A 19,628-nucleotide genomic window follows, 5' to 3' on the forward strand; every position below is an offset into this window, starting at 1 on the left:
ACAGAAATAGATCTTGCACACAATGAAATGCAGTAGAGTTCTAGAGTTCTTGCTCCTTTGCATTTACAATAACTATTCATTTTGCTTACACCTTTCAATAACTTTAAGCAATGAAGTAAAAATCAATAAATAAATTAAGACTAAAATCCAGCACATTATGAAAACAGCATACTCACAGTCCTCTGTCCAAACGTCTAAGGGTGTTACTGGACATAATCACTCATATGAGGACACAGAAACCCATACCAAATGGGTTCACTGAAGATAAAACACTATGCCCAGAAAGATAACAAATACAAGTGGTGTCTTTGGGGGATTATCTGCAAGGCTGTGAGCTATACTAAGCTACAGAGGCAGGAGATAAATGGCACTGGCAAATAGTTTAAGGAACTTGCTTCTAAAGGACCATTGAGATTTTCACTGTTCAGACAATAGTTGCGGGGTCAGTGTGTTCTTCCCAACTCTCCTGAGTGCGTTTTCTTTTTTTCCAGCCAAGGACTCAGAGTTCTTCCAAAATAAATGGTGCAATCAGGTACATACATTAAAATAGGGAAGGAAAAACCAGAAACATTCAGTAGGCATTTTCAGAAAAAAAAAAAAAAAAAAGATTGCAAGGTCAAGCCTGTTCTCACACACTTAGAAGACCTAAGACACTCAAAAGCAATAAAAAATCACCTCCGGCAGAGGGATACCTAAACGCTAGTCCTTGTCACCTTGGTCTTCTACTTGCCCTTATGTTATTACTTTGAGTAACTGATCACTACAGGAGTTTTAGAAATCCTGCCCTAACCCACAGCTATTTAATAAAGCCAAAATATCATAGGGTGACTTGTTTGACTTTTTAAGTGGGAGACAACTTTTACATTTTTCAGGAGCTCTTCCACTGAAAGTGTGTATTTTCTCTCTGCTTTTTGCTAAAATGTATTTGTAGCAAGCAACAGATGAAATCACTTATGATATCATTCCTTCCCTTGAACTATCCACATAATTCAATACTCAAACTAAAACTCAGAGAGCTCTGAAATAGGTATTCAAACGTGAGCTGAAAACACTTTTTCATCCGCAAACCGCAGTCATTTATGAACAACATATTCAATTCCATTCCAGATGAACAAATCTGAGCATGAAATTTGAAAACACATTGGTGGATCTTTGGGTAAATTCAATTTCTGCATCTTAATAATAATAATAATAACAACAACAACAACAACAATAACAGTCTTTAGGATTCATAACAGTACTCACATGAAAACCTAGAGGAAAGCAGAATGACTACATTAAAATGAGGAACTGCCTTATTAGAAATTGAAGCTCAAAAATCCTGAAAAACTACCCAAAAGTTGAATGCTACCAAAAACTCTCTTCCCTCCCCGCTTCCAAATACCTTTTTGCATATCGTCCTAATGAAATTTAGTGGAATAGGGGTGCAGCTACTCTCCACTATCTGACAGATGCTACTCTCCTTTACTGACACCAAGCAGTAACAATGTAAAAATGACTGAAACACTTTAAAGTATGGTCTCTACTCACGGTATTTTGAATAAATGTTAATTTTTTACCTATTTAGAAATCCAGGAACTGTTACAAACAAAGCAGCTGTCACAAAATAACAACCTTATGTTTTTTTTTAATGTCACAGCAGTCTTAGTTAACAATTTCTGATAGTGTTACATACATAGCCCTTTGGTAGCCTATAGGATGATAAACTCAATTTTACTTATTACAAACTCAAATATTTGAATCACAAATTCAAATATTTATATACATGTCAATAATAACAGTGGTGACACATTCAGATCACTTTATTATATTGCCATAAAATCATTCAGAACAAAAATGGAAGGAAACAAGCAACAAGAAGATATTAATTTCCCACAAGAATGCAGGTTTTAGTTAATTTTATTTACAACTAATTGTCTAATTTACTTGCAGGCAAAAATAAAATTGTCTCAAACTCCAGATAGAGATATAAAAGTGCTATTTAAAATGGAGTTGAACGATTCCTACAGAACCTGAATTAGCTTTTTCAGCACTGACTGTAATACACAATTCACTAGAAAATATAGAATGCCTCCATAATTACTGAGCTATCCATCACCTAAAATTGACAACCCCATATAGTGAATCCATCAAGAAAACACTACACAGCCAATATGCTCGAAGGTACATATTAGTGACAAATGAAATGTTCAGGTAATTAAGAGTCTTGAAATGAAATTAAAGCATAACTGTTGCAATCTATATCTAAAGGATATATGAAATGCTGAACACCCACACAGAAATAACCTACGTGACTTGTACAATGGTAAATCCAAACAGTTTGACGTCTAATGGCAACATTCACAAGAGATTCAATTTTTTTTCAGATGTGAAAAGCACAGCCCAAATTTATTCACATGCTGAAGCAATCAAGCTGCCCTTAGCAAACATCAGAAATGAAATGCATTAAATCAGAAGCAGCAATTAAACCCTTTTCTTCAAATATATTGTTATTCCATTTACCACAAAATCAACATTCAAAACAAAGCTAGGGAAATGGCTTTTGCAAAGTCATAAAGTCAAATTTAATTTGTATCCTTGTTCTGCGTAGCTACCCATGGAAAGCAATACGGTACTACAAGAGAAAATTCAGAGATCATCCAATGGGGTACAACCATTGCAAGTTATGTATAATCTAATGCCAATATTGCTCAAGAATCTACAATTTTATGTATTAAAGGCAGTTGATAGGACTGCAAGGGTATAGTATTTAGAGAGCAGTTTATTGAAGGACAGTAATTGTAGCGCTCTTGTTTCCAGATCAGACCTTTTTGTCTTACTTGCAGTGAACAAATAGTACTTTGAGAGCTGTCCAATTAATAGCAGCTAAAAAGATGAATTAATTTACTTTTTTTTTTTTTTTTTTTTTTTTTTTGTGGGCAAAATAAGATGTTATGTAAATTACTTCTCATCTTCAAGGTTCTCTGCAGTCAGGCTCATTAAAATTAGCTTTTATGTCAGTGCCACTCCCTTGACGTCAGTTAAATTATTCCCAATGCACTTCCACGTGTGATTAATGTCAGACATCATAACTTGCTAATCACAATAGAAAACCATACAGTTGTCTCCTGTTCCTTTCTAGGAATTATAAGAAGGCCTGCAGAGGTTGCAATGTACTTTAAGCCAGGGCCAAACACTACATTGATTTTTTTTTCAGTAGCAGCTGGAAAATTGCACAGTAACACAAGTTTCAAGGGTAGAATTCTGAATTATACAAGTTTGGTAAGATGCAATAAAAAATTAATGTTTGTGATTGAGAAAGAGGAAGGACAATCTTGAAATAAAGATGACTAGTATAGAAATAGTGCACCTGGAAATAAATACATTTGCTGGTGCCATTTGACACATAGGTTAAGAAGTCAGAGAAAACTGTCATGAAATGCACTTGATGTGACAAGTTTTTCAGCACTATTTTTATAAGAATTGGAAAATGGGATTGAACTTGATCCCAATGGAACAAATACCAAAAATTCCATAGAAGTACAGCAGAATACAAAAAGAAAACTGAAAATTCAAACTGGTTGCAGTGATCTGTAATGTGATCTGTGAACTGACTCCAATTCCAAAAAAAAATAAAAAATAAAAAAAAATAAAATAAAAACAACAACTAAGACTGAAAGAAGGCTGAGGAAAATGTTTCACAAGTCAGTCACTTCCCATTGCAGTGTCATGCTACTGAACTAGTTGTCCTAAAGTTGTGTTGTCATTAAAGCCCTGCTGGTGTGAGCTGCTACAAAATGGACTCTATGGGTGTGGATGAACCAGTCACCAGAACACATCAGGCTCGAAAGAGCAACAGTACGTGGTGAGAGGGAACATCTGAAAGCATATCACACGCTGATGAGCTCCAAAGACTCATGGCTCTGCTACACCTGCAAGAAGTGGAAGAAGCCCCAGAGCCTGCTGAGCACAGGTGCAGCCAGCAGCCACACCAGCTCTGACAGAGGGCTGCGTGAGCCAGGCCGCAACTGAGGTGACAGCGGTGGCTCTGTGCCCACTCGGGGCCATGAGGGCAGGGGGAGAGAATAAACAAGTGTACCCTGGGGACAGTTATCTGCTTTTACTAATCATTTGATCCTGTTCATAATAAAGGCTTGATTAATAAAACCTGTTCTAAGAGATTTTCCCTGTCATCTGCCTCTCCCTGTTGTGCTTCCCTACCAGGGAAAAGAGACTTTACAACTGAGTATGGATCCCCTAAATGAGATCAGGACCCTACCTCTACCCCCTACACACCCAGACATGCATTACACTACCTGCAGAATAAGGTTTCCTTTTTCAACACATGGTTTTGTTCTTCAGACAGTTTCAGTCATCTCAGGTAGCATGCTCAAATAATTATTTTATTAAGACTTAGAAGAAAAGACACTACAAACATCAAGACATTATCAGCTCAGATCTTGTATTAAGGGACTCCTCTAGGTTCATGGACTGCCAGATTTCTGCAAATTCTGTAATTCTGGCTTGAAGTGCACTGTAATTTATACCCACCAATACTTTATGCGATCTTCAATAATGTTAATAGCAAAACACACCTTTTCATGCCTTTCAGCAATACGATCCTGCAAAAAACCACTCATCCTTAACTCCAATATTGCTCCATCATTTTTAATTTATTTTTTTTTTTTTTTTAAAGTAACACGTTACATAAACCTCATAGTTAACATCTGAGGACTGAACTGGCAAGGTTCCTACACAAGTAATGCATTGACAAAGAAATCGAGTTCCATTAGAATTTCCTAAAAGGTTTCAAACATAAATATTATACAAAGAACAGTTGTTCGTCGGTCCAAAGAATCCTATATTTCTTGAAAGAAAATTCCTTGTACCATGAATTTAAAGAAGGTGTATTCCACATCAAACACAACACCTCCAAGATATTCCTATGCTTTTCACACATGCCTTGATGTTTCTAACTGTACTGTTTTCACTTTCAGGTCATTCATCAGATCACTGCATCTTCTTACTTGACCTCATTATTACTGTTCATACAAAGTGTGTTTGTGCACCAGGCTGCTTGTGAGACACAAAGAGCTGCTCCAGTGAAAATTAATTTATAAGCATATTCCTAAGGAATCATCTTAAAAATGGAGTAAGTTAAAACAGAATCTCATGATAAGATCCTTTCCTCTAATTTGGAAAGAGAACATTTTTTTTTTCTCCCTGATTTTTTAGTAAGCAGGTAACAAAAATAAGGAGCAAGGAATCATTTTCAGATGCACTGTACAGACAGGTTGTTTTTAATGGAGGGGAAAAAAGGACCCACTTTCTGAATAACTGAAAGCTGATTTTTTTTTTTCTTTGACAGGATTAACTTTTGCTACTCTTTTCACACATATACACCTAAAGTATTTCCAACTGGCATCCACTTTAACTTTCAGGCATTCTTAGACTAGTTTTCAAAAACTATTGGTGATACTGAGCTGTCAACCCATAGTTGGTTCAGCAAAATGCAAGCTTTTCTGAGGACAAGTACATCTTCCTCATGCTGCTTATATGTATGCACTTTCTTTGACAAGACTGGATAATTGCTGATTTTCTCTGGAAAAGGAAAAGAACTTGCCTTAAAAGACTATATTGTAGCATGAGAGAAGGAGGCAATTTCCTTACCCAACTTCTATGCCAATTACCAAGCTGTGCAGTTTACAGCTCTCGGTTATTGGAAGCTAGCACCTGCCAACTGTCACCACGTCAACAGAGGAAAAAAGAGAAACAATAATGTATATATACACACTTCTGCAGTCAGAATTAACACAAGAAAGCACTATTTGCAATTGTCTGTAAAACCACAAGAGAATGTTTCTAAAAGTCTGACAAGGAGCATCTCTGCTTTTATATCACATTGAAGTCAGCAAAGATTTAAGCCCAAAACTCTGGGAGAGCAATAGAAGAAACTGATCTACAATGGATTCCTTCATTGCTTTCAGCTGTCTTCCAAGGCAGCCTTCTAGGTCTGACTAACAGAAAAACAAGAATACAGATGTTTCTCCTCATCTACATGCAATAACTGCAACTAAAAAGCTCATCATTGTGAATGTCCATATCCTCCCACAAACCAAGGGAAATATAAATTAATTGTCAGACCATGATTCCTCCCTCAGAAGTCGTTTAATGATATACAGTAAGTCACAAATGCATGCCAAAATGTGTGTAGTATGCCAAATAGGAAAGATTATCTTTATTTGGAAACATAATGTATCAGTATACAAAAAGCAACAAAAGTGTTTAAAATATAACAGCAACTACTCTACTACAAACATTTAGAAAACAAGGCATTTTGTGCTTACAAAAGCGAAAGGTTTTAACAAAAATGTAGTACATACTTTGAGAACATTAATTCATTAAGCAGCTTCTGTTTAGCTTGAATTAAATTTTCAGATTATTTTTATTGAATCTTCACATAATGGTTAAAAATAATAATCCTGCTATTTTAATTTGCATCATTGATTTGGTTATATGCTCTTGTACTTAATACAGGAAAATTTGCCTTTATTCAGTATCACAGTCTTAATCTTTCATTGTTAATTTCTCCAGACATTTTGAGAGACGACAGGCTTACAGTTCAAATTATGAATTGGGTATCAGGTTTCCACATTACTTGCTGAGATCAGGTGAAACCTTATCTTGGGCTGGCAAACCTTGCAAGATGCTGTTGTTCTTAAATTCCCAGTTCACCTAACAGTCAGCATGCCCACACACAGACTTCCAGAAATGGCCAGGTCCTCCAGTTCTTGGGTGTCTGCAGTCACTGAACTTTGCCCTTGACGTGAACACAGACCTTGAAAGCCACCTGCCAGCAAGCAGACACACAACTTCACAGGTAATCGTGGTCCAAGCCAGAGGGATTTGGAAGGGCCTAGCACGGCAACTGCAGGGCCGCACTCCTGCAGCTTTGAAATCAGCTGCAGATGTCTGTTAAACTTGTGAGCAGTCTTTAACCAGTCCAGGGGAAAAGCAGACTATCTATTTCAAATTAAACTCATGCAGATATCTTTAGAGCGAGGTGCAGGACAGAACAGGCCAATTAAGAAGCATGTGTTAGCACTTACTACCTCTTCCCTCCTCTGTCCCAGCTTCTCATCACTCTGCCCCTAGGAGTGAGACCAACCAGGAGAGCCCAAGAGGCTCTCTTGGGACCACCAAGAGCACTCCCAGGGAAGATGAGAGAACCACGCAGGCCAATAGCCAGGCCTGCCAAGTTTTAACGGGCCATGGATTCAGAGACAAGCATGAGAACAGTACTAGTTTTCAAAAAGATTACATAATGTTTTTAAACATTCTCCCAAATTCACCCACTGCCATTTTTTTCCCCACATGTACTAAAGGGATTCCCAGGGAAAAAACTCAAATGAGAATGAAGTGGATGGTAAAGTTCAAAGGCCTAATCCTAACAGCTAATAAAAGCCTTCTCTTTTAAATGCCCCTCTATTTATTTCTGAAAAGCACTTACTGAATTTTGTGTTCTGGCAAAAAAGACTTACATGTTTATGGCTGACAGAAAAGCAACAAGCAACAGCTGCGCACAGCTGATTCTCCTGGGGCAGGCAAGAACTTGGTCCCAGATTCACCAGAATGCTGCCTGTGATTTATGAAGCTGAACAGGAACTACCTTCCCAGTGAAACAAGATTTCCAAAGTGTAGCTTATTACCTACTCAGGTAATCATACTTTCCTTTAACAGATTTTCCTTTGAATTATTTTATTATTTCAGATTACAATGTCTCCAAGTCTAACAGCCAAATAACTGCTATGTGGCTGGTTGTACACCCCATTCCATAGCACAGTATCTACCTAGCAGCCACACAATAAATATTTCCCTTTTTATAAAAAGACCTCTGTAAAAAAGAGATTAGTAACACATTAACTAGGGAAATTCCTGGAAGTCAGACCAAGAATATCCTAAATGTTTGGAGTGCTTTATTTCCGACAGTCACAAGGAAGTGTCAGAATAGTTCTGCCTAGAGGAGTTGTGAACAACAAGGGATAGGCACCAAACTGCTGAACCAAAAATTTCATTTCAAGGTGCTGCATATCCTTCGCTGTACTTACATCAATCCACCAGTAGCAAAATCTTTCCTTGTACTGGTCTGGTAGAAGAATGCCTGTGACCTGACTAGTTCAGTAACATAAAATACTGTGGGTGCATAGATACCTAAATAATAGCACAAAAGTAACTTCTGACCAGTTCTCATTGCTTTATGCAACATTAAAATTCTTTTGACAGCAACCAAAAAGGCAAATATATTGCTTCCACATTTTCCTTTCTTCTCCTGTCACTTCAGTACCATTAAAGTATAGATGCAGAAAAGAGTGCTTGGTGTAAAAACAAACAAACAAAAAAACGTGCACAGGGAAAACCTCAGCAACTCTTTGCAAGCTTTATCTAATCACTGTCAGTATAAATAGTGTCAGCTAGCAACATTGCCAAGGATAAAATCTTCTACAAAACATTCAGCAGGCCAGCAAAGCATCCCACATGAATGTAAATAAAATTGAGTATATAAATATATGGTAATACACTTAAGTGCAGTTATTTCAGAGTTGTTCTGGCTTAAATAAATAAATAAAATCCTAACCCCCTGTGTCTCCAGTACATGCACAGGCAAGGTCTGAATGACACTTAGTTGTTGTAACTACAGATATGAACATCACATTTGAGTGGAGTTAATCACTCTGAAGAAAAAAGAAAAAAAAAGTCTTTATATCTTTTGAAGGCTTTAAATAAGATCTCATAGAAATAGGACAAAACAGGTTTTATGGTTCAGCCACATTTAAGACTGGGTCAGCTGGTCTGTAGAGAACCCACAGAACCTATTACAATACGGGAATGTGAGCGGAAATGGGAACAGCTGTGATTTATAAATTCATGCTTTACATGTATTTATAAATTTGTGCTTTATTTATAAAACCTGCGACTGTTTTTTATGACAAAACTTTATTTATGTCTGTATGTTTCTGTAGGACTCCATGTCATTCTGAGCAGCAGATTCACAGCTGCCATTTCCACAGCAAAATACTTGGTTTAGTGAGATTTATCTTTTCCTGTATCTGTTCTGTACAACCAAGCGCAAATTAATCTTTCTTCTCAGGCATACCACTTTCCTCTAGGCCCCAAAATCATGCTCTGAAAGCCTAATAAATTAACTGATAAATCACTGGTAATGAAAATGCAATCAAATCTTTTTCATTCAAAACCCTTTAGTCATCTTGAGTATTCTTAACTAATAAAACACAGATACTTAAGATTATCTGTTTCTCTTTCTTTAATTTAGGGGTATTTATTAGATGTAACTTTCTTCTTCAGGCCACTACCTCCAGACAAATAGAAGTGCATTGGAAAATAAATCTATATAGATATTTTTGTGCTAATGTAACAATGACTGCGTAAAGCTAGATCAATGTATCATATGTGGAAATTACATATTTTTTCCATTATGCAATTTCAAATAATATTAATTTTTTGTTTATGCTTTCCCAATTCTCATTCTGCAAGCTTAGAAGGAAGTTAATTCTTCATCTAAACCACTAATTCTATGCTTATGCTTACACAGTTTCTACTGAGGCAGGAATATCGACAGAAATAGGTTGTGATGTAAACCAACTGACATATATTGTAATTTTTCAGTTAATGCATCAATAAGTTTTGCAAAAATGTGCTCCTGAATAGGGCTGATGAACATCAAGAAATGAAAGAAGCAATGAACTATGATAATGAACCAAGGAACTGAGAATCTTGTTCAGCATTCCCTCCATAACTCTGAGTATAAGCCTTTTCCCGTACATTGACTTAAAAAAAAAAAAAAAATACTGTATCCATCTGGCAAGACCTGAGGCAAAATGAAAATGGGAGATGCTTAAACAACCAAGTGTAACTGAGCTGTCACCCCAGTTATTTAGAAGAGTAGTCAGCATTGGCACTTCTTGCCTTGGCAGCTCTTTACTGGTATTTTTGCAATAGCGGACACATTTCTTATGTGCTATGTAGAGAGTCAAGAAAGAAATGAAAGTAATCAAAAAAATGCATACAGAGTTTTTTTATGCTCAGCTAACATTGAATGTATGCATCAAACGCTGACTTCAGTTTACGACTTTCAAAAACAACCTGTAGCAGTCAAGCAGCTGGCTACTTTTGCCATTGTGACAGCCTTGTTACACCTTTTCTGAGATACCATTGCAACATCTCAAGTTAATGGTGGGTACTTCTTCAAAACATAATTTGTTTAAAGAAATGAAAAGTTACAGGGCCAGAAAAGGTCAGAAGGAGAAAGTATATTAAAGATAAAGAGCAAAGAGAGGCAGAGTTCAAGAAATGACAAGAACACAGGGAAAATAGTGTTTCAGAACGCCTGCCTTCACAAAACCTGTTTCAACAGCAGCTGGCATCTGTTGGAGTTCCTTTATAATAAAAATCTGAAGTGGGAACCGTTCAATATTCCAAAGTTGATTTTCATAAAAGAAATGAACTGTAGACAGCTGATGAAAGAGAAGCTTGGCCTCTTGCTATAGTTCAAAAGATTAATGCGCTTACCCTTCTCAAGAAGAGATTCAGAAAACAAACAAACCAAAAGGTACATTTCTAGCTGCTCTTTCTCATCTATCTTAATCCTTATTTTCCTTTTGCTTTGCTCAAAATTTTTCATAACGGAAAACGCTATACTTAGCTATACTTTAGCTAAAAGTATTACTAGCAACAGCAGTAACACTGAGTCTTCTAACTCCTAGAAACACTAAGCCTTACCAACAAACTATCCTACTGGACACTGTAAGAAGTTCATCAATAATGGTTGGTAAAGAAAAATACAGAGTTGATATTCAACACTTCAAGGTATTTTGCTTCTTTTCAACTTTATTTTAGATTTTACCAGTGAGTAGATGACTGCCTCTATCAAAACAAAGCCAGCTTTAGTTCTTGTTTCAAAGAACTCATACTAGTTTGAAAAACTTCAAAACTTATCTCAAATGAAATCTTTGTTAAGACATAAAAAGCTGTTTATCTTTTTGCACACAAGAAAAAAATATTTTTTATCCTAAGCTCTGATTAGGCTTGAAGATGAAAAGCCTAAAGAGTAGTCACAGAGAAAAACAAAACTACATGTGAAAAGGGTGAATATGTTAGTCTTAGCATCAAAACAGTCTGCAAAAAATAGCACATACATTACTATATCACATATTGCTTAAATTGTAAATAGGCACTCCAACAAATCATTGGGTTTACAGAACACAGAAGTTAAGAATTACTTCTTTCCCAGCTATGGTTAAGTCCTGAATTCCCACACCACTCTGCCCATACACGCTTTTAGGAAGATTCTGTATGTATGAAACTGTTTTTATACACTCTGTATGTATGAAACTGTTTTTATACATGAATTGCAATATTCAGTTTGTGATGCAAACCACAACTCCTCCATGTTCCCCATTTCAGACACCACACTACTAAATTACTGCAAATGTTATTTTCATAACATCAAAAGGACTAGCTTATGTAAACAAGGTATTATGGTGCAGTGGTAACTCCACTAGTCACAGTTTTATTCAGATCTCAGTTCACCAAGAGCCTTACATATTATTTTTCTAAGTATCTCTAAAAGAGCAGTAACCATAGAAAATTAACATCAAACAAAAATAGTTATAAAAAAGTTATATATATATATATATATAAAAAAACCAAACACATAAGTATAATCATAAACCAATCCAACTCATCAGACATTTCATTTGCCAGCCCAGAAACCCACAAAACTTAGCAGGGTGAGTAGAGTAGAGTAGAGTAGAGTAGAGTAGAGTAACTTCCTAAAAAAAAATAAAAATTCTGTATATGATACAGACAGAATTGCTGATGTATCTTTACAATCAGGACTATTTAATTTAATAGACATTTCTAATGTTTACTGTTACTTACAACTTTGGTAAAGTAACTGTCCTGTCTGTCATCTTTGCTTTCTGCTAATGCTTATACACAAGCACAACGCATACTATAAACTTCATTGAAAAATATGTTGAGAAGTTCAATTTTAAAGGGAAACAATGGAAAAAAAAATAATAAACTATCTTCTTTCTTTCTTTCTTTACATTAAAGAGCCTAAAACACTTCAAAAAACTTAGTATGTTTTGAAGCCATCAAGGTAGGCATTGAATTAATGCATTTTTTCCTGCATCTCTAAAAATGGACCAAAAATTAACCAACTTCTAAGAAGAAAGTACTGTGTAGAAGAACATAAGAAACACTATGGGCTACAAAAAAGAGTAAAAGTTGAGACCAATACCTGGTAAAAGTGCTGAAAAGGTGCCTGCAGACTGAAGACACTGGACTGATTTAGGAAATCAAGAAAATGAAGCTTTGGAGAATAAAAAAAAAACATGTCGAAAGAATGCTGACAAGAAAAAAGCAAGGAGAGAAGGGACTGACTGATGGAAATAAATAAATAAATAAATGACATATTTGGAACAGTCAAGACCAGCAGTAACTAACAATTGAGATTTTGACTGGCTCCAGAAGGATAATGTGACTAGGAAACATGTATAAAGGACGACATGAGAAGGACTGTGCTTGCAGAGGACTGGCAAAAGAGCCTTCATCCCCTATTACAGATTCTCTCTAAAGATCAGAATTGAATGAAGGACTCAAGTTTTTCACCCCTTCTCCACAATTAGAAATACCTGTAGAAACCTGTGACAAATTAACCCATTCTGCTTTATTACTGATGCATTTAAAGGTAAATGCACTTTCATAATGATACAATTCTTAGCTAAGAGCCTTTGCTCTTAGAAAAGCAAAATAGGAGATCCAAATTCTCCTATCCTGTTGATAATCACTGTGGTCCAATACAGTAAGACAACAATAGATTTACTTTGAAAGCTGAAAAGTTTATAGTTGTTTTTTTTTATTTATTATTATTAATATTATTTATTTTTATTTGCTTACATTTAATTTTCTTATTTTAAAAGACATGAAAGAATATTATGAATGTTACTCAAACACTCAAAAAGTCATAAAGTGACAAACATGTTGCCTGTGCAACCTTAACTCATTCCCTTTGAACGTGAACACTTTAATACAATATTTAAATAAACACATATGGTTTCTTCAAAGTTACCTTGCCTCAACCAGTGCACAGGATAAACATGCACAGAAGATGAAACAGGACCTAGTGTAGGCAGGACTCTTGTTACCTATTGAAGAGACAGGTATGTGTGTAGTGAATGCAGAGGGCTTGCAGAAAGAAAAAGAAGAGAGACTATACTGCCATAAATGCACTGGCAGTTAAAGTCCTTCATGTTGTAGTCTCCTCCATCCCTCCTACCATCACGCACACACAATTTAAACCAAGATTCCCCAGTTTGTAATTAACTGTGATTTCCCTTTTTCCCATCCACTCTGCAGACACATTCAAATATATGTGGAGTACTCAGGACTGTTACTAAACACAGTAGCCCTTGTAACTTGAGAAAATACAGAAATACTGCTATTTACAATGGTGGAAGCTTTAAATCAGACACCAAAAATGAGTGAATGCTTTTAACCTAACCCTCTCTGTGTTCACCATTTGTAAAAGTCTTGTCTCACCTTAAGTAGCATTTGATAAAGTTAAAACTGTCTGTGAGGCATTCTGATCACATAATGATAAGCACTTTAGCAAAGCCCATACAGTTGTTATCAGTTCTGAATTCAAAGCAGAGTTGAGGTATGTAAAGACGAAAAAATTATGGGCTCACGTATCGATCAAGGAGAAAGAAAACCAAAAGCAAAATACTGAATTTGTGTTAAGTGAGCTCCATCCATCCTGTGCACTGAATGAGGCAGGGTTCCTGCAGAAGAAAAAACAGTATGTGACCATGTAGTTAAGACCGTATCAGAGAGACATGCTCAAAAAGCCGCTTTTAAGTGCTTTTGTTGTTAAAAGTGTAGAGTTTCTTCTTCAGAAGGTATGTAAGATCCTTGATTTGAGGTCCTGTGAAACCAAGTTCTTGCATAACCATGCAGCTGTGTTGAGGTTGTGGCACTTTTTGGTGTCTGTCTGAAGTAAAACTGAAAATCTCATGCTGGTTTTGAACAGCACAGTAGAAAATACAGCATGGGTAAGGTCAGAAGTCTTTTGCTTAACTACTTATTTTTACCTTTTGCAAAATTTAGGGATGGATAAGGTATATTCTGATACACTGTCAACTACCATGAAACACAAATACAAGATTTAAGCAACTGATGCTAATACATGTAAATAATATATATTCAGAGACTAACATAAAAAAGCTCCATAATACCAACAGGCTTCTGCAGCATTACGGAAACTTCTTGTTAGAGAACTTTTGGTCCTTCATTATTTACACAAAATGGGCCAAAGCTCACCTGGACATAGAGATTTGTACAAGAGAGACGTGAAAAAGCTACTAATTATAAAAGCAGAGAATTATTTAAACTTTGAGTCATTTCAGCATGCTTTCCCTTGTGCTTATGCAGTCTCAGGTCCTCTGTTTGTTATTTTTACTGTTTTAAGAGTAATTTCATACAACAGACTGACGCGAAGTAACGTGTATCTCTGCACAGGTGGCTGCGTTTCGGGGTTGTTCATTGCCCAAGCTGTACACACACCTGTAATTACATATGGGATTGTCGTCCAAACCCTAAGGCTCTCATTAAATATCTTTACGGCCCTTAGTATAATGACCCATAAAACTGTTCTTCCTGCACGGGCCGTGCTTTATTTTCATTACCGCATGGTGCAGGGGCGGTTACCTGGGCAGGTGGGTGTCCCAGCGGGGGGGGGCGGGCGTTTTGGGGGACAGGTTGGGACCCAGGAGGGTGCTCCTCGGGGGTCCAGGACCCCGGGGCTGCAGCTCGGCCCCCGGGGGGATATTTTGGGGAGCCCAGCACCGGCAGCACCCGCGAACAGCGCTCCCGGCCCCGCCGCCGGCTGCTGCATCGCTGCCATTTGCAGCGAAGTGACACAGAAAAGGCGCAGCGCGAGCGTTTCGCAAGGAGAACCGCACAATTAAGCAGCACGTTATCACCTTTTTTTTTTTTTTTTTACTGCAGGAAGGCGCAACGAACGAAAAAAAAAAAATACACGTCAACCCGCCGCACACACCCGCCAGCCCTGAGACACGACCCCTGCAGCAGCAGCAGGGCTGGAGAGGAGCCTCCCTGCGGCACCCCGCGGCTGCGGCACCCCCGCACCCCGCCAGGTGACAGCCCTGGGGACCCCCCCCCGCGGCATCGCTCCCGGCCCCACCGGCCGGGCCGTGCCCTACCTGACAGCCGGGACGTCGCCCGGGGGCGTCCCGGGGGGGCTGCGCTCGGCCCGGCTCGGCTCGGCTCGGCCCGGCTCGGCTCGGAGCCCGCCTGACAGCCGCCGCCCCCCCAGCCGGGGCCGAGCGGGGCGCGGGGAGCGGCGGCGGCTGATTGGCCGCGGGTGATGTCACTCGGGCGGGAGCGCGCGGGGGGGGCGCTCCCCCCCTCACCTCAGCCGTGGCCCCCCGCCCGTGTCCCCCTCACGGCCACCCCTGTCCCCTCCTCACAGCCACCCGTGTGCACTCCTCACACACCCGTGTCCCCCTCACACCCACCCGTGTCACCCTTCAGCCCCCCCACCCGTGTCCCCTCCTCACACACCCGTGTCCTCCCCCCAACCTGCCCACCTCTCCCCCCACACACCACCGCCGTGCCATGAAATGGCGTGCGTTTGCTGGAGCTCCTCCGTCTTAATTTCTGTATTTTTTTTTTATGGCAGAGGTGTTCCTGAAGGGGCTGCCTGTCCCCACAGCCCCCCCCCGAGCTGATGCAGAAATCAGAGCTTCCCCCCTCAGGGAAATTGCGGGGACCCCAGGGTGCTCTGTCCCGAAATAAGTGCGGGGCTTGCTGCATGGTGGAGGACGGGGCAAAGATGACCCCCTGAGATGGGGAAGCGGCGAATTTTGTGACAACCCTGCAGGAAGGGCTCGGGAGGGATGTTACAGAGTACCTGCAGCAGCAGGAGGCACCAGTTCCCAGGGTGCATGAAACAGCTTCTGGAGGGAGCTGCTGCTGAAACTGGCCCCTTAGGTATCTGCAGAGAGTGGCATTTAACACCCAGGCTCCAGCTGAAAGAGCAGAAGCAGCACTTGACCACAATATCCCACCCATGTGGCAGTAAGGACCAGAGAGTGGACAAATTCACCTGAGCCCCCCACTGCTCCATGAATAGCCCTTTCTGTTGGGACAGACACCAAAGGGCATCTGTTCTGCCCTAGGAAGAAACCAGGTCTCTGCAGTAGCGAGGCATATGGAGGAGTTGTTTTTTTGTTTGTTTGTTTGTTTGTTTTGTGTTTTTGTGCAGCTAGAGGTAAAGAGGTGCCAGAGAAATTAAGGCAGGAACACTTCACTCGCAGCCATCCTCTCAGCTGGTTACTGCATGTCTGAAAGGATTTGAACTCAATCCCCTAAAGCAGAAGATACCACTGACCTTATGGCCTTACAGTCTGCAGATTACAGCAAACATCATTATGACAATTAAAATGAGATCACGCTCTCACAAGCATAGGGGGCAGAAGCTTGTTGTTCAATGAACAAAACGATAGATCATAAAAAAAAAAAAAAAAAAAAGAAAAAAAAATAGATTCTCATTTAATCATTCCAGCATTGGAGATTTAGGCCTGGTCTTTAATTCCTGTGTCTTAATCCAGTGCTGAGCACTGGATGCGTATGCAAACATGCAAAGAGGAGGAGAGCTATCACTGGGGGTGTGCTCTGAAAGCAACAGGGACAGTGGTAAAATGTGCATGCCAAAGAGCAACCAGGGTGGTACAAAGGTACAGAAAAAAAATGGGAAATATAGCAGGGAAACAGGTTGAATTATACGTATTGGCGAACAGTATATAGTATGAGAACAGAAGGCATTTAAAATATTAATAAGCTTGAAACTGGCAGAGACTTGATCCGAACCATGTATTTTAGATGCCTTAGCTGCTTCCTTACGGTGAGGACCGTAAAACCATTTCAGCCCCTGGCACAGTTTAGAGCAGTCTCAGGACTGCTCTGAACAGTGCATGGTTCCAAAACTGCCTCAGGGTGCATTTTGCAGCTATGAGCACTAAAACATGAAAGTCAACTTTAGGATAAAGATTTGCTGAAAGGAGCGCTGGGCTGCTCTGCATGTCCTTGCAGATGTACGACACAGGCAGCTCCATACTGCAGCAGTGCATTTAATATTTACCATACCCTCTGAAGGACGTTATTCCATAACACTCAGTAAATTTAGTTTCTGATTTCACTGCCAGAAGTTAAGATGGCTGTCGTACACATTTTGAGCCAGGGTAATTTTTTGCTTAAATATACCAGTGGGTGTCTCTGCACTGCACAGAACATCCCTGCCTCTCCCCTTGCTCGATTCCAACATCCCTCGCTAGCGCCAGGCACTCAGCAACGCAGAGCAGGAACAGAAAACATGCGAAAAGCAGAAACATTGTGGATTCAGCACCCGGTGCGTTTGTAATCATCAGCTGCCAGTTGCTCTGTTCCTACAATAAGTTTATATCTGTAGCTCATACACGTACCTTCATCCCTGGATGGCTGATTCCTGAGAGGAATTTGCTTCCTGAAAAGAGGCAGAAGTCATTTAGGATCCAACCGTCCGCAAGACAGAGGCATAGATGGAGCCAGCAGCTCCCACGGAGGAACAGCAGCCACTGACCTCACTTCATGTATCCTGCAGCAAACACTCATGGCATTCACCATGAGAGGAAGGGGTGGCGGGGGAATATGAAGCAAGGACAACAGCTTTCCGTTATTACAATAAAAAGGAGACACAGGCCAGCATGAGCTTTGTGCACCCCTACCCAGTCTCAGCAATCTTTTACAGGATTAATAAGATTAGAAGCTCCTATTGTTTTGCTAATGGCTGTTTATTTCAAAAAGGGCTTTTCTTGTAAACATACAGAAATGACCATATGCTGCTCCATGCTGCAGTGCTGCCTTGGACTACTACTAAAAGCAAAACAAACAAACAAATCATATCCCAACTGGCAATTTTACAAAAAGGAACAATTAATTTGCCCTTTGACTATGCTGCTGTGGGGCAGTTGAAGGTAGTGCATTAAAAATGTCTTAAGAGTGGTCTCTTAGAAATACCTTGCCACAGCTACGAAGGCTAACAGTGTAATACATCCAAAAATCTGCGGTTATTCACTTTTTTTTTTTTCCTTATTGAATTTCAGATGTATATTTGCAGAGATAATTTGAACTCTGACCACATCTAAGCCTATTGCCCATAAAACTGATCATGCAAGTTCCTTTTCATTGCTCCCAAATGGTGCAAAATACTTCCCATGGTATTAAAATTTTTCAAATGAAAGTAAAAACTTTAGTCAGCCACCACTGAGCTGAACAATACTCTTGTTGAATTCCAAACTCTCCAAAGTGAATGATGTCAGAAAGGTAATTTTATTTATTGGCTTTAAAATACAGCATATGGCAAAACCTACACTTCAAGATAGCTTCTGTATCTATTTTCAATGCCTTTTGCTGTAATAATTCAGGCTATTATGTCCTGTGCTTGATATCTTCTGTGACTTAAATGTTTCTGGAAAATGATTCAGACAGTTTTGAGGATGTGAAAGGACAAAATTAGGTAACTTTAATGAGAAACCACTAATTTAACCATGTCTTTCAATGGGAATACTATCCCTATATCCCTCCACAGGAGCTATAGTAGGGACTTGAGATCTGTCAAAAAAAAAAAAAAAAAAAGAGTAGGTTGGAGCTCAGACAGAATTTCCTATACAAACAAAAATATTTTTATCTAATGAAGAAGTGGAAGAGGAGGGAAATTCAGAGGATGAGAGGATGACCTGAGAGCACAGTTACCCTCTTGATTGCTGACTGGCACGGTGAGCTCTAGATGCCATTCCTTTTGGACTTCAGGTTACTGTGCAGTACGCTGGGGTTTTGCTGAGAACCAGTCACATCAGATCGGATGCATATAAAATGAGCTGTTCCTCTCAGCAAGCAGATCTCCACTTTCCCTTGAATCTAGCTCCATGGATTACTGTGTTTAATTTCTCCATAAAATTGTTTCTCTATAAGCTATTACCAGGATTACAAGTTTGTAGCACAGGAGACAGTGAATCATGCCCCTTCAGAGAAGCAGAAGTTGCCCTGAGTCTTGCCAGGGTCAAAAATACAATCTCTCATCAGTCCATATTCCATTGATGCATGTAGCTAGATGCATATTGCTGCTTACACTCACATACTACAGCATTTCCATACTAAAACAAAGGAGAATCACAAAATTTAAAAAAAAAAAAAAAAAAAAAAGTAACCCTATATTGGCTGTTTTTCTCATTAAAGTAAATACCTATTAATGCCAACAGTTACTAATTTAGCCCAAGTGAGAGACAATCATGAACATAAAATTCTTAAGTTAAGTTCCTGACAGTCCTACACATTCAGAAAAGATTTCAGTTTTCCTCAGGTATACATACATCTGTATGCATAAATACTATACAAAAAGGATAGTAATTACTGAAGTTGCAAGTCAAACACTTGAAGAATTAGTGTTACCTTAGCTTTATCACCCTTTTCTTATGCTTTTCCCAAGTCTTCACTTGAACTCAGTATTT

The 19,628-nt window shown here is 39.1% G+C and overlaps 1 protein-coding gene across 5 annotated transcripts in view; it reads right to left on the reverse strand.

Annotated features, from left to right (window-relative positions):
• Positions 1-17,674, reverse strand: part of CNTN1 (contactin 1) — a 253,317-nt gene extending 235,643 nt beyond the window's left edge. Inside the window, exon 1 of one of the 5 annotated variants that reach the window (XM_084521505.1) lies at positions 17,565-17,674. The gene's annotated coding sequence lies outside the window, so the exon portion shown is untranslated. Of the gene's footprint in view, positions 1-13,602; positions 13,626-15,284; positions 15,369-17,564 lie in introns of those variants that run through there. The other 4 variants (XM_084521507.1, XM_084521503.1, XM_084521506.1 and 1 more) reach the window with 4 other exon arrangements.
• Between the last annotated feature and the right edge of the window lie 1,954 nt (positions 17,675-19,628).

The sequence above is a fragment of the Aythya ferina genome (assembly GCF_964211825.1).
Source record: "Aythya ferina genome assembly, chromosome: 1".
Classification (NCBI taxonomy): Eukaryota; Metazoa; Chordata; class Aves; order Anseriformes; family Anatidae; genus Aythya; species Aythya ferina.